Below are 14668 nucleotides of genomic sequence, written 5' to 3'. Positions count from 1 at the left end.
TCTCATCATTGTTTTTGTTACCTCTTGTCTTGACTAGTACAACACATTCCTTGCATTTTTCACTCTATTAAATGTAATCATCCAAAAGTCTGCTGCTTGTGACCTAACTCATTGGGTCTGCTTCCTTCACCCAAAGCTCCTGTGCTTTGTGAACTATGTTGGCTCCTGATCTGGCAATACATTGATTTTATCCTTAAGTACAAATTTCTAAATGTTTTTGCTGCTTCCTATCTCTGTGACCTCCTCCAGATCACCGACTTTGCAGGATTCAGTCTTCCTCCAATTCTGGCTTCTTGCATTTTCCTGATTTTCAGTGCTGCACGATTGATGGTTATTTAATGATATCCAGTAGGTTTGATTGAGAAACAAATATAAACTAATTTGGTAAGGCACACATAGATTTTAAACACAATTCAAGATAAATATTTATGTAGGAATGAGCCATGAAAAATGTCATCGCAGGGAAAAAAATGTCAAAAAGGAAATGGAAGAAACACATATTTGCTATTAATTAAATAACTTTAAATTAATTTAATTAATTAATCAACACAAACAGCAAGAAGTATAATCAATAGATCAGTATGAAAGCAGGCCCTTCAGCCCAACAACCGACCCTCCAAATAGTAACCCATTCTCCTAATCTATATTTATCCCTGACTAACACTATGGGCAATTTACCATGACCAGTTCCCCTGACCAGCACATCTTTGGATTGTGAGAGGAACCCAGAGTACCCAGAGGAAACCCATGCAGACACAGGAAGAATGTGCAAACTCCACACAAACAGTTGCCCGAGATAGGAATCAAACCCAGGAACCTGGTGCTGTGAGGTAGCAGTGCTAATCACTGAGCCACCGTGCCAGCCCAATAGTCAATTAATAGAAAAGATGAGCTTAAAAATCTCATGGCAACATCTCACCTGGGTGTGAAAGTGAAATGTTAATTACAGGAGAAGTGATAGAAGCATCCAGTTGATATGGATGGCAAAGATCCTTATCAGATGAATGCCATTAGAAACCACAATAAATCATGCTCATAAAGTTAGATAAATGAAACATCTTTATTGGCAAATGGTACAATGAATTCTTTTAAAATTGAAAGAATAAGGCAGAGATGAAAGGAATAACCATATACAAAAATGTAACATTTTCACTGGTAAACCTTTAATGAATAATTCTTTTAAGAATAAAAGGATAGTGAAGAGATGAAAGGAGTAAAGATTATCACAAATAAATTGACTAGATAAAAGCTCACAACTTAATTAATAGGAATCTTCATGGAATAATTAAGGAATAATTTAAAATGATGCAGCATCACATGAAAGTGGGAAAAAAATCAATACCAACATTTGCAAAGCAGAAGTAGTCTAATTAATGTAAAATACAATGCTCTCACTGAAATGTTGGACATGGTGCAGAGGTGTCAGTGTTGAATTGGGATGGACAAAGTCAGAAATCACATGACACCAGGTTATAGTCCAACAAATTTATTTGAAATCACAAGCTTTCAGAGCATAGCCCTTCTCCTGATGAAGTGAAATTTTAGAAGTATTGGGGATTTTCATGTCATACTTCTCAAAACATATTTTCAGGCCGCCAGGAGAAGATATCCTACTCATTCAGGCCTTTAAGGAAAAAACACTTCTTTAAGTTTTGATGGATACTCTATTTTAGGGAGTTGGCTTAGCTCAATTGGCTGGTTTGCAATGCAGAGTGATTATCGACAGCGTAAGTTCAATTACCTTTGCCAGCTGCGGTTACCATAAAGGATTCTCCTTCTTAACTCCTCAGCTGAGGTGTGGTGACCCTCAGTTTAAACCACCACCATTCATCTCTCTCTAAAGACAGAGCAGCCCTTTGGTCTGGTGATTGTATCTTGGATTAATCCTAACACTTATAAAACTACATTAAAAAAAGTTCACATCGAAAATTACAGAAAATGCAATAGAATTCAATTTGCTTCTGCATAACATGTTTCACTGTAAGGTACCTCTTGTAATATGCTTGAAATTTACAATATGCATTCCATGTCAGGCATATAGCCTGAGGGCAGAAGTTATTTTTAAGTTTACTTATTGAACTGAGTGCAAGAAAAGGAAACACCTTGTTTTAAGTAGGGTCCTAGATAATGTTTTAGAACAGAGAGACCTAGGGGTTCAGCTACGTAATTCTTTGAAGTTTGCGTCACATGTAGACAGGATGGTTAAGGAGGCATTTAGCACTTGCCTTCATTGCTCAGACCTTTGAGTGTAGGAGTTGGGACTTTATGTTGAGGTTGTACAGGACTTTGGTGAGGCCTCTTCTGGAGTACTGTGTCCAGTTCTGGTTGCCCTGGAGAGGGTTCAGAAAAGATTTATCAGCATGTTGTCAAGAATGGAGGGTTTGAGTTATAAGGAGAGGTTAGTTGGCTGGGACATTTTTCACTGGAGTGTTGGAGGTTGAGGGGTGACCTTACAAAGATTTATAAAATCATGAGGGGTGTAGATAAGATGAATGACAGGTGTCTTTTACCTAGGGTGGATGATTTCAAGAATTGGGTGCATATTTTTAAGGTGAGAGGAGGAAAGTTTTAAAAAGACATGAGGTTACGCAGAGTGGTTCGTGTGTGGAACGAACTTCCAGAGGGACTGATGAATGGGGGTATAGTTACAGTCTGTTCTGCAATAATGCATATTTCTTCAACGCAAATTGGCTTTAACACAATTGAAAATTTTAGGCTGTTATTTGTAAAATGCAAACTTTCAAAACTTATGATTTCAGCCCCATTAGTTTAAATGGTGCTGCTATTTTGCAATGTTCTTTGAACAGGAGATCACATGAGAACGGAACGATCATGTTATATCAGAACCGACTCTACAATGTTTAAGAGACATATTGGTAAGTACATGAATAACAAATGTTTGGAGGGATGTGGGCCAAGCACAGACAGGTGGAACTGATTTAGTTTGGGATTATGTTTGGCGTGGATTGATTGGACTGAAGGGTTTGTTTCCGTGCTGTATGACTCTAATGTCTATAAGTTGTCAATTCATGAACAGTAAGATTTCTTGATGTACAGAGAATTAACACTTGAAATATCAGTATCAAGGGCTTATCAAGACATTCAAGCAGCATTGGCAAAGCTGCTATCCCAATGCAACTTCAATGCGATAAACTTTCAAGTTGCACACCAACTGGATGTCACTTCTTAGAGTCAAATAACCAGTAGGCTGGAAATTCTGTCTGTAGAATCATTTGAAGATTCTTGTATGAACTGAAACTGCTCAGACATGTTTTATACTGACCCTGAAAGCCAAAAGGGAGACAAAATGAACTAAAATTCCTCGAGGCCTACATGGCCACCTAAATAGGGCAGATTGGGAATTTTAGCCAATAGATCGCCCAACCTCTACCTGTCCCAAATTCACAGGGTATTTGCATAAAGGGTCAAGAGTCCTTATCATTGACATTAGCTCCCAGGTGTGCTTTCTGAAAGAAATACAGCTAGTTCTTCTATAACACAATGGTTGCACTCTTGTGCAACCCCACATTATAGAAAAATCGCTCTCCAGAAACAACGCTTAAAGTGTTTGTGATGAAATTGTGTTACAGCTCACACACGTTTTAAAAGATTATGCTTTAGAAACAGTGTCCCGAATTTGTCAACTAGGTTACAGTGAATTTGTGTTAACAAAACGCATGGAATTGTAGAAAGACCTGTAAAATCTGTTGAATGGAAGAAACTGGCTTCCTGCACCCATTGTGCCTGTGTGATCTCCTGGTGATATGAGTGTGACTGTGAGACCTTCTGGCGATGTGAGTGTGACTGTGTGATCTCCTGGCGATGTGAGTGTGCGTGTGTGATCTCCTGGCGATGTGAGTGTGACTGTGTGATCTCCTGGCGATGTGAGTGTGACTGTGTGCCGAGAGACTTCACAGCAGCAGACAAAGCAGCAGGGAGAGAGATCCTGGCAGATGACAATCTCTGGTCAGTCTCTCCTCCTCCTCCTCCTCAGATGTCAACTCCTGGGAGGGAGGCTGGAGCAAAAAGCTGCTTCTGAATTTGTTATGATTGAACCAGACAATGGAGATCTAAAGGAATCTAATGATGGGCTGCTCAGCCAGGTTCTGAGTAAACACTAGAACAATGTTGAGAGGTAAAATAGCCTATTTCTGTTCCTGTGAGGGATAAAAGGTTGATCTAAACCTTGAAATTTGCAGTTGTGCTCTTCACCATTCCATCTATCGACATTTAGGGAAGATTATTTTGGGAAATGTAGCATTCACACCTTTATTTGTGCTTTATTTTTCTACTTTTGTTTTTTCCTTTGTTGGTTATTATAGAATCATTCAGTTCTGAAGGAAAAATATTAAGCCGACTCTGGCTCGTTTCGAAAATATTTTCTCATCAACCTGTTCAGAGATGTCATGACACACATCTAGAGCAGGTAGGACTTGAACCCAGGTCTCTTGGCTCAGAGATAAGGACACTAACACTGCAGCACAAGTGCCTTCTTTAAAAAAAACAGCCTACTCAGAGGAGGTGGGACTCAAACCAAGATCTCCTGTTCGTGACAGTGCCAATGCGCAACAATTGTCTGTCCTGGCCTGGCTTTTAGACAGTGTTACCAATTATCTATAAATGCAACAACAGAATGGCTTTGAATTCTATGTTCAGGTATTCATTTTGTAGACTATAGACATTGCTCACTCAAAGAAAGGCTGTTCATTCCATTATATCTTAGCTGGCTGTTCATTAGATTTGGGACTCACCCCACTGCCTTACTCTCTCTCTTTAGCATTGTAACTTCCTCTTCTTCCAGTATTTAATTCATCATCATTAAATTGTTAAATTACCTCTGCTTGAACTACCGTAGTGCCAAAGCAATGCTCCGAAGAATTTGCTGAAAAATACATTACAAAAATGTTGATTTTTTTTTAAAGAGCTGATTAACCAGCTAGGTATTTCCACACTTTGCTGCTTCAGATTTCCAATTTCTTTTCCTTATCCCTGTCAATTTTGTTCTATAACTTCCCTGCAAACATTGCCATCATATTTAATTGTATATTAGAGAGACTGAGCCATTGATTTTGGTCATTGCTCAAAACTCCATTCCCTCCCTACTGATTCTTAGCAGCATTGAGTTTAAAGCAGATTGTTTGCAAACTCAGTATCACATTTGAACCTGTGAAGAACTTTCCATGAATTCTCATCTTTACTTTCAAATCCCTCCATGGCTTTGCCCTTCCCTATCTCTGAAACTACCTCCACAACCACAACCTTCCAAGACCTCTGCATTCCTCTAATAGTGAGCTCTTTAGCAGCCTGATATTAACTGTATCATTGACAATCACGCTTTCCAATGCTTAGTCCTCAAGCATAGGAATTTCCTCTCCACACCTCTCTACCTTTTGAATTCACTTTCTATTCTATTTGTCAACCTCACTTTCTATTTTTAAGATGCTCCTCAATATGTACTTTTTTGGCCAAGTTATTGGTCAGCTGATCTAATATCTCCTCATGTGAATCAAGTATCATATCTTGTTTTATAACATTCCTGTGAAGTGCCTTGGGATGTGTTATGATGCTAAAAAGTGCTACATAGGTTTAATTAGAGGTTGTATAACTAATGTCAAGCAGTACCAACATCTGCACAGGATATTTTTCTATCTCTTTAACAATCTGCAGTTCAAAGTTGAAAAATTAGAACTCTGAACAAATATTTTAAAGCCAAGTTGGAAAAACACTGGAAAATCTCAGTAAGGCAGGTAGCATCTGTGGAGAGAAACCTGGTTAATATGTTGCGAAGTGGTTGTAGAGATAGGGTTTAATGAAGATGTAGATGAGTCTCTTAAGTAGTTTGCGCTATTGCTGTGACCTCAGTCACCTTTTGTTAGTTTTCTATGAAGATATTGGACCCAATGCCACTTGAAATATGCTGCTCTGTAGCATGCCATCATTGAGTCTCAGAGTCATACAGCATGGAAACAGACCCTTCGGTCAAACCAGCCCATGCCGTACATAATCCCAAACTAAACCAGTCCTACCTGCTTGCTCCTGGCCAAACCTTTCCTATTTGTGTACTTATCTATGTGCCTTTTAAATGTTGTGCATATAAGATAAAGTCTTACCAGGTTATAGGGCTGACCTCCTAGTAGAGAGAGAGAGAGAGAGAGAGAGATACCACACAAAACTGGTAATGGATTAACCTGAGGGTCACCATGCCTCCAAGGGGAGGGGTTGAGAAGGAGAGTCTTTCATGGTAGCCTCAGCCAGTTTGGGAATTGAACCCACCCTGCTAGTATCCCTTTGCATTGCAAACCAGTTAATTGAGATATCCCATGTACAAACCATTGCAAACCAGTTAATTGAGATATCCCAAGTACATACCATTGCAAACCAGTTATTTGGGTATCCCATCTACAGTTTCAGCTAACAATAAAAATAAACTAGAGCTTCTAATGTAAAGGTCAATGGATACCTCAGCAATTTTCACTCATGAATTTTACAGCTTAGAAGTCCCAACATTAATATCAGAATTTTCAATAGCATATAACGCTCTGCTACAGAATCATAACTATATACAATACCCAGTGACACCAATTTGAAATCAAATCTGGGTTTTAACAGTGTTCAGTTCCAAGTAATGCTTTCTTGATGCACTTTTGATAGCTTAATATTTGAGCTGGAAAAATCGTAACAAGATAACATAAAATAAAATAGATAAAATCCCACATCCAGATTCAATCAGCTCTTGAGCTGGGGTATTGTGAGCTGTTAATGTTTACTTGTGCAACCCAAATACGTGCATCAATGTCAGGGTCTGTAAAATATGCAACTTAAGTACGATAATTAGACGTGTACAATTTCCAAATCTAAACTGATCAAGTATTAAGAGCTGCTTCATAGAAATCATCAGATATACTTTGGCTGAAAAATATCCGAACAGTTTTGGCACACAAAATCATTTAAAAGAAATATGTGTTTTCTCTCAGAGTTAATGGAACTTTCCTATCTCTCTGACAATTTTATAACAAAAACTGCAACCGTTTAACGAATTGCTTATAATGATTTTTCCTAACCATTGATGAATAAATGTGAGTCACATGTTTTCCTATATGGACAGATCACTTTTAATGGCTCTTCTGGAGCCTGCCAAACATCTCAAACTGGTTTGAACAGGTCTGCTCAGGGTAAACATTAATTTCCTGGGTTGGAGAGAAATAAAGAACTTAGAAAATGGAATCCTTCAACAGAACAATCAACATTAGTTTTTTGTTTCAGCATTAACAACGGCTTCCATTGGTAAGACTCTCATAAGTTTCAGAAAGATTTGTTTGTATATCTATTTTTTTGCCAATGAATTTTCTTTGTTGCACAATTCCTGGAAAAAGTCCACAGTGGAGTTTGTGGAATGAGTTGTTTTGAATGACATAAATCCAGAAAACCAATTGAATTTATCAAGAGTTGGTCTGATTTACATTTGAGACTGACTTTACATTTTAACCCAAGTAAATAATGTGAAAATAATTCCATTCATCAGAGGTATATTTTATATGAGGCTTAGTATTTCTTAAAATATGTTGAAAAACTCTGCCAGCAAGCCAAAGACATAGGGAAGTGATACTTTGTTAAACTGAAGCCTTTTATCTTGAATCTTTTTTTCATCAGAATTGCCAGTTTTCAGAACAGATTAGTTAGTGTCACTGTTTTGTAGAAGATAAGCAGCAGTAGATCAATAGAAATGACCCAAAGATCAAATTCCAGCAATTTGTCATCAGACAGTGGCAAAAGTATGAATACATATTATTTATTAAGTAAAACTTGATTGATTGATTTAATTTGAATTTGTGGTGTTATTTCTTTTTATATTTTAAAGTAGCACTCAACTACAGCAACAGTAGCAGATTCATGTTTTCTTCTTGTTGTGTAACATGACCCCTCATTTTTGGAAACAATTTTCCAAGTTTCAAAGCTTGTCTTACACATGGTCACCCACTGCATGATGTTATATTCAGACATGCAACAATTGCCTTACAAACTTGGTATCTTGGATATATGTGTATGGGGAGACAGGCCGCCTACTTGCGGAACGTTTCAGAGAACACCTCTGGGACACCCAGACCAACCACTCCGGCTTCTTCCTGACCTCTCCGCCCCCACCCCAGTCTGACCTATCACCCTCACCTTGACCTCTTTCCACCTATCGCATTTCCGACGCCCCTCCCCCAAGTCCCTCCTCCCTACCTTTTATCTTAGCCTGCTGGACACACTTTCCTCATTCCTGAAGAAGGGCTTATGCCCGAAACGTCGATTCTCCTGTTCCTTGGATGCCGCCTGACCTGCTGCGCTTTTCCAGCAACACATTTTCAGCCCTTTATATGTATATATGTTCATATTACTGCTGCACCATCTGAGGCTGTGCTCCCAGCTAGACAGGCCTTAAGTTATGGAATTTCTTCTCAAAACATCTCCCTATCTCTCTTTTCTTTTAATCATAAGACCATAAAACCACACGAAATAGGAGCAGGAGTAGGCCATTCAGACCCTTAAACTTGCTCTGCCATTTGACATGGTAGCTCAGTGGTTAGCACTGCTGCCTTCCAGTACCAGGGACCAGGGTTTGATTCCAGCCTCAGGGGACTGTCTGTGTGGAGTTTGCACATTCTCCCCATTTCTAAGTGGGTTTTTTGGGTGCTCTGGTTTCCTCCCACTGTCCAAAGATGCATGGGTTAGGTAGATTGGCCATGCTAAATTATCCATAGTGTCAAGGGATATATAGGTTATGTGGAATAGCCACAGGAAATACAAGGGGGGTGGGGTTGCATGGGACTCGGTTGCTTGCTCCTTGGAGGGTCTGTGTAGACCCGATGGGCCAAATGGCCTGCTTCCACATTGTAGGGATTCTATAATTCAATAGGATCATGGTTGATCTGACAATTCTCATACAAACTTTCTTGCATTTTTCCCATAATCCTTGATTCCCTGACTGATCAGAGATTCTTAAAGGGACCACTGAAGGCCATCATCAAAAAGTAGGCTTTAAAGTGTTGCTATGATAGTAGTAAACATGACCTATCGATATTCACCTTGCAACATTTGATTTTAATATAGTTTTAATAGACCTTTCATAAATTACAAATGGTTTTAAAAGAGGTCATATTGACCTAAATTGGCTGCTGTGGTCACCTGACTAGCCATGAAAATATCAGTAAACAAGTATCAACCTGAGCTGAAATAAGCATTGTTATAAAAATGTATTGAACCTGAGATCTGTACCTCCTACTCGATACCCATCTTCCTGGCAGTTACACTGTGAGGTGAAAGGCTGTCTGTGGAATATTCAGCTTGGAAAGTCAAGGAGCAGACTCAGATAAACACAAATGAATCTTTATCAACAGTTGTTTCTGAATAGCAGAGAAAAGGAAAAACAGATTTGTAAGCAAGAACTGCAAGACATTCTGTTTGCTTGTTTCTCTCTCTCTTTCTTGCACCCTCAAAAACCAGTGCCCAGGGAGAAAGCAACTTGGATGAAACTACGGTTGACTGAGAAACAAAGGGAATCTGCAACTTTGCCAGTCAACCAGGAAAACAGCTGAACCATTTAGACTCAGGTTTCATTCCTGCAACTGAGGGGCTTTAAACCCTAACAGCCTGAACATTTTTGTTTGTAGAGAAATCCTCCTTTTCTTAAGCTTACTGCCTGTGTTGTGTATGTGTTGATTGTTGTGGTTTCCTATTTTTCTTGAGTTTAATAGATAATAAAACCCCGCTTTCTTTCACTGAAGAAAGTCTTGGAATTGGCTCTCCTTTCTACCTGGTGTGGTTAACTGAATTTATTTGCTTGTTAAAAAAGAAGTAAAACATGTTTCTTGTGATTGACCAAGAAGGAATTTCAAAGAAAGAGAAATGGATCACCTCTCCTCATTTGGTTGCGGAATATTCCAGGAATTTTCCATTCAGCTTCCCGTTCAAACCTTCTTGTCATTGCTCACCTCCTGCCATGATCCCTAATACCTGAAGGCTGCTGTTGGTGATGCAGTGGCACGAGGTTTAAGTCATCTTCACTGGTGAAGTGCCCAAGGTTCCTCAGGAAGTGTCTACTGCTTACTGGTCTGTCATAAAAGAAGCCCAGTGTCCCTAGGCACTTCACAGCCTCTAGGACTCAATGCTGAATTCCACAACTTAAGAGTCTGACCATATGACATCTGGTCTCCATTTTTCTTACATTGCTTCCCCACAAACCACTATACAGCTTATCTTGTTTACTTTGCTCTCAGTAGAATGGACAAATTCTCTCATATTTACACATTTATCTACCCACATTTTACATCCTTTTTTTCTCTTCCACCACCAACAATCCCTTCATTTTTGCTCCATCATCTGTTCACTTTGCTCCTCCTCCACCTCTGTCAAAAGAATATTTTAAAAATTCTAACCTATTTCAGTTCTGATGAAGAGCTTGATTGAACTTGGAACATTAATTATTCTGTTTCTCTCTCTACAGATGCTGCCAGCCTTGATGAGCTTCTTTAGAACTTTCAGTGTTTGATTCAATCATTCACTCACTGAGGCAGTCACTAATGACTGCTCTTTCCAATATACCTGCAACATAACATGTTAATCGCAGTTGACCTTATTATTTTGAAAAAGATCCAGTAATTTCAGATAAACAAATGCGCCTTGAGTTCTGTTTCATTGTAAATTGCAAGAGTATGTGTACAAATCTGCCCAAAGTCTTGAAATAAAAATCAAATTGCCATTTTATGTTGAAATGCCCCACTGACATTCATTACACATCATTAAGTTCCTGAATTTACAATTTGTATGCAAATGAATATCACTGCAGTGATTTAGGACTGAAGCCTGGCTAGCTCAGTTAATAGAGCATGTGACTTGTAATCACAGGGTCGTGAGCTCGAGCCCCATGTTGGGCAATGCGTTCCATTTTAACTGAGCAACATGGTGAGCACTGGTGCCTCACAGTGCCAGGGACTTGGGTTCAAATTCAGCCTTGGGTGACCGGGTGGAATTGCCACGCTTTGGGGGGGGAGGGCACAGTAGCTCAGTAGTTAGCACTGCTGCCTCACAGCACCAGGATCCCTGGTTCGATTCCAGCCTTGGGTGACTGTCAGTGTGGAGTTTGCACATTCTCCCTGTGTCTGCGTGGGTTTCCTCCAGGTGCTCCAGTTTCGTCCCACAGTCCAAAGATGTGCAGGTTAGGTGAATTGGCCATACTAAATTGCCCATAGTGTTAGGTGCATTAGTCAGAGGAAGATGGGTCTGGGTGGGTTACTCTTCAGAGGGTCGGTGTGGACTGGTTGGGCCGAAGTGCCTGTTTCCACACTGGAGGGAATCTAATCTTAAAGACCTTGGTAATGATGTGATTTTTTGGTCATGATATCAAGCTTGGAGGCAAAAAGGAATAGACAAGCTGTGGAATCTCAGCAGACAGTGAATTGTTCCTGAACATTTCTTGTAAATGTTTGATCCATCATGATGGTATTTTTAGAACTAGTCTTGCCAGTTACTGTTGGAATGGATCATTTTCAGATCACTGAGATATGAAAATTAGAGAGCTTTCTTTCAGAAAGCTGGAGTTGAGACATGACAATTGTGGCCTGCCTTATAGAGAGAAAAAAAATTAACTTTAGACCCATGGGTTGGATGAATTAATTCACATAGCATCATTTGGAGTGGCAGTACACCATTGTAAATGAATTTCACACGGGATAGACTTTGCCACAGGCTGCGTCCTGTGTAGCCCTTACTGACCATAGGGTCATGCAGTAAGGAAACAGGCCTCTTGTCCCAACTCATCCATGCTGACCAGGTTTTCCAAACTGAACCACTCCCATTTGTTTATATCACTCTAAACTTTTCCTATGCATGTACTTATCCAAATGTCTTTTAAAAGTTGTAACTGCACCTGTATCTATCACTTCCTCTGGCAGTTCATTCCATCTACACACCACCCTCTTTGTGAAAAAGTTGCCCCTCAGGTCCCTTTTAAGCAGTTTAATGACATACTCACTGGATATTTTAATGAACCTGATCATGACTGACAGGGTCATTGGGTTTCACATTTCATGAATCAAGACTACTTGTATTTTTTGCGCACCTTCCCTGAGTTTCATCGACTAATTTCTCAAGAACCAATCTAATTCCCAAACACAGCTGGGTGACAATCTCTCCTTTTCAGATAGTTCATTTCAATTTTTTTGTAGCTTACTTTTGGCTAAACCACCTCTTACGTCACTCTTCTCCCCCACCCTTATATCTCTTTTGGTCTCAAAAATGGTAGCAACTCAAAAGCCTAAGGAAATAAAGGTTTCATATCAATATGGATAGGGTTAAATGGGACCTCACTACTTGAAGGTGATGGGGCAGGTAGGGCTGTGGGGGTAGATGAAGAAAATAACAAGGTGTATGTTAAGTTGGGAACAAAGATGGTCACAGGGTAAAAGACAAGGTGTTGAAGGAGTAATAGAGTATAGCATTTGAGGGCATAGTAGGTTACAGAAGGGGGTGATTATCTGGCCCCCACAGTTGAGGCCTACAAGACCATGATAGACATCAGGAAGGTGTAATCACATGCCTTGGGGGAAAGTTGGATGCAAAGTTCAATGTGGTGACTCACTAATGGAGGAGATAGGGTGAAGTGGGCTGTCATGGTGGTACAAGGTGAAAGGGGACATAGAGATTCTGGGTGGGGGTGTATCTGGTGAACTGGTATCCACCTAGAGCTGAGTTGCCTGGCATCCTTTGCTCTTATCTACATGTGAAATGCCAATGGAAAATGGCTGGGACAAGTCAGTGTCAATTTGATGTGTGAAAACAGGTTCCACATATGCTGGGTACGAGAACAGGGAAGCCTGCACTTGCAAACTGGAGCTGCATTTAATTTGCAATCATGTCAGTTTTTATTTGCAAAGTGTGCAGAGTGAACAGGCTTACAGTTCAAATATGGGCAAAAGCAATTTGCCATAAGCCATTGGTCCTTTGCAAATTGAACACTGGTATCTCAATGATACTAAAGTTAACAGTAGTGACTTAAAAAGAGGCCAATGCTGGACAAATGTGCAGCTTCCAGTGGTGCTGTGGGAGGCCGAGACCATCACTTCATCACATGATGTAAGTTTAATGATGGTCTATTCTGGATGCAATGATATGTATATTTTTTTATGTATATATTTATTGAAAAAAAAATTTCACTCTTTTACAAAAGAACAAAGTTATAAAAGTGCAAAAGTACAGAAAAGTAGAAATAATATACTATTATGTTATATTACAGTAACGTTGACAATAAACTGCCTGCTATTCTTCAAGATGCAGTCATCTCATATTTACTTAACAACCCAAATTATTATAAACTCAAATTAAATAAAATAACATTAAATTAAATTACAATCCATGAAAATTAAATTACACTATGTTGTGCTACTACATTACTTCACCTGCAGCATCTCCAACAAGGCTCCCATCTATAGGAGAAACAGTTATTATACTCATATTTTCTAGGCCCCCACCCTGCTACCCCCGGGGTCCCCAGACCACCATACACGGCCGTCGTGGCTATTTAAAGGCCCTAATCAATACCGCCGACAGATCCTTGTCTATGTAATTTAGAAAGGGCTGCCATGTCATATAAAATTGCTTCATTCCATGGCATAACATACTTGTCAGGTAATCTTGAGGGATGTGCTCCATCACAAGTCTGTGCCACCCTGCAAGACCTGGAGGCTTTTCTGATATCCAATTTATTAGGGTGTTCTTCCTTGTACAGAGTGTAAGAATATTGAATAACCTCTTCCCATGCTCACCCAAAGTGGGCAAATTTGGTTGTCCCACAAGGATGGACACCAGATCCCCCCCAACTTTCACTCCCAGAATCCTCTCCAACTCATTCACTATGGACCCCCAGTATCCGTGGATCTTGTAACAGGACCAAAAGTGATGTGTAAGGGTGTCAATAATGTTTTTACATTTGGGATATTTCGGGGAAGATCCTTTCTTAAACTTTGCTAACCTCTCTGGTGCCATATGGGCCCTGTGTTGGATCTTCAATTGAATCGCTTGCGCCTTATTACATACTGAAATTTTCTTTAATTTCCCCATATATCCTCCCATGTTTCTGATGAGATTTCTTCCCCTAACTGTTGATTCCAAATCTCCATATCCCCCAAGACATTCCCTTTCTGCAGGTGATAAATGGTACTAACTGAGAGAGCACACCCACGTTGGAGCACTCTTCGTTCTACATCCGGCTTGTAGAGCTGGGGCCAAGAGCGTGGCCTCCTTCTGTATGTAATCCCTAACCTGGAAATATCAGAAAAGGTCCTTATTAGGGATTCCGTATTTCTGACCTAATTGGCTGAAAGACATCAAGACCTCTCCCTCAAATAAATCTCCCAGACAGGAAATTCATTTACCCTCCCATTTCTGATGCCGGAGTCCATTGACCCTGGTCTAAATCCTGGGGCTCCCACAAAACGGGTGATCGGCAAGATCGTAAGCAAATTGCCCTCACCCTGCCGCATTATCCACCATGCTTTTACCGTATTTATGATAATTGGACTCTCACAGTGCTCAGCTACTGATCTCATCTTATCCATGAACAGCAAATTTATGAAGGGAACATCTTACCTGCGAGGCCTCTACATCAAGCCATATCGCCTTTGAGTCATTG

General features: G+C 39.9%; 1 long non-coding RNA gene and 1 other non-coding gene across 3 annotated transcripts; both read left to right on the top strand.

The window, feature by feature from the left end:
• Positions 1–2437: 2437 nt before the first annotated feature.
• LOC122563145 lies at positions 2438–10804 on the top strand. 2 transcript variants are annotated; one of them, XR_006315500.1, is made up of 4 exons: positions 2438–2876; positions 4323–4426; positions 7106–7284; positions 10487–10804. It is a non-coding gene; the product is annotated as an uncharacterized LOC122563145 (long non-coding RNA). The 2 variants fall into 2 exon arrangements; XR_006315501.1 differs by lacking the exon at positions 7106–7284 and having other exon boundaries at positions 10487–10795.
• A 39-nt stretch (positions 10805–10843) lies between these two features.
• On the top strand, positions 10844–10916 carry trnat-ugu. Its single transcript has one exon. It is a non-coding gene; the product is annotated as a tRNA-Thr (tRNA).
• Positions 10917–14668: the final 3752 nt, after the last annotated feature.

Source organism: Chiloscyllium plagiosum, chromosome 26, assembly GCF_004010195.1.
Source record: "Chiloscyllium plagiosum isolate BGI_BamShark_2017 chromosome 26, ASM401019v2, whole genome shotgun sequence".
NCBI lineage: Eukaryota > Metazoa > Chordata > Chondrichthyes > Orectolobiformes > Hemiscylliidae > Chiloscyllium > Chiloscyllium plagiosum.
This window is presented reverse-complemented; position numbering and strand designations above follow the sequence as displayed.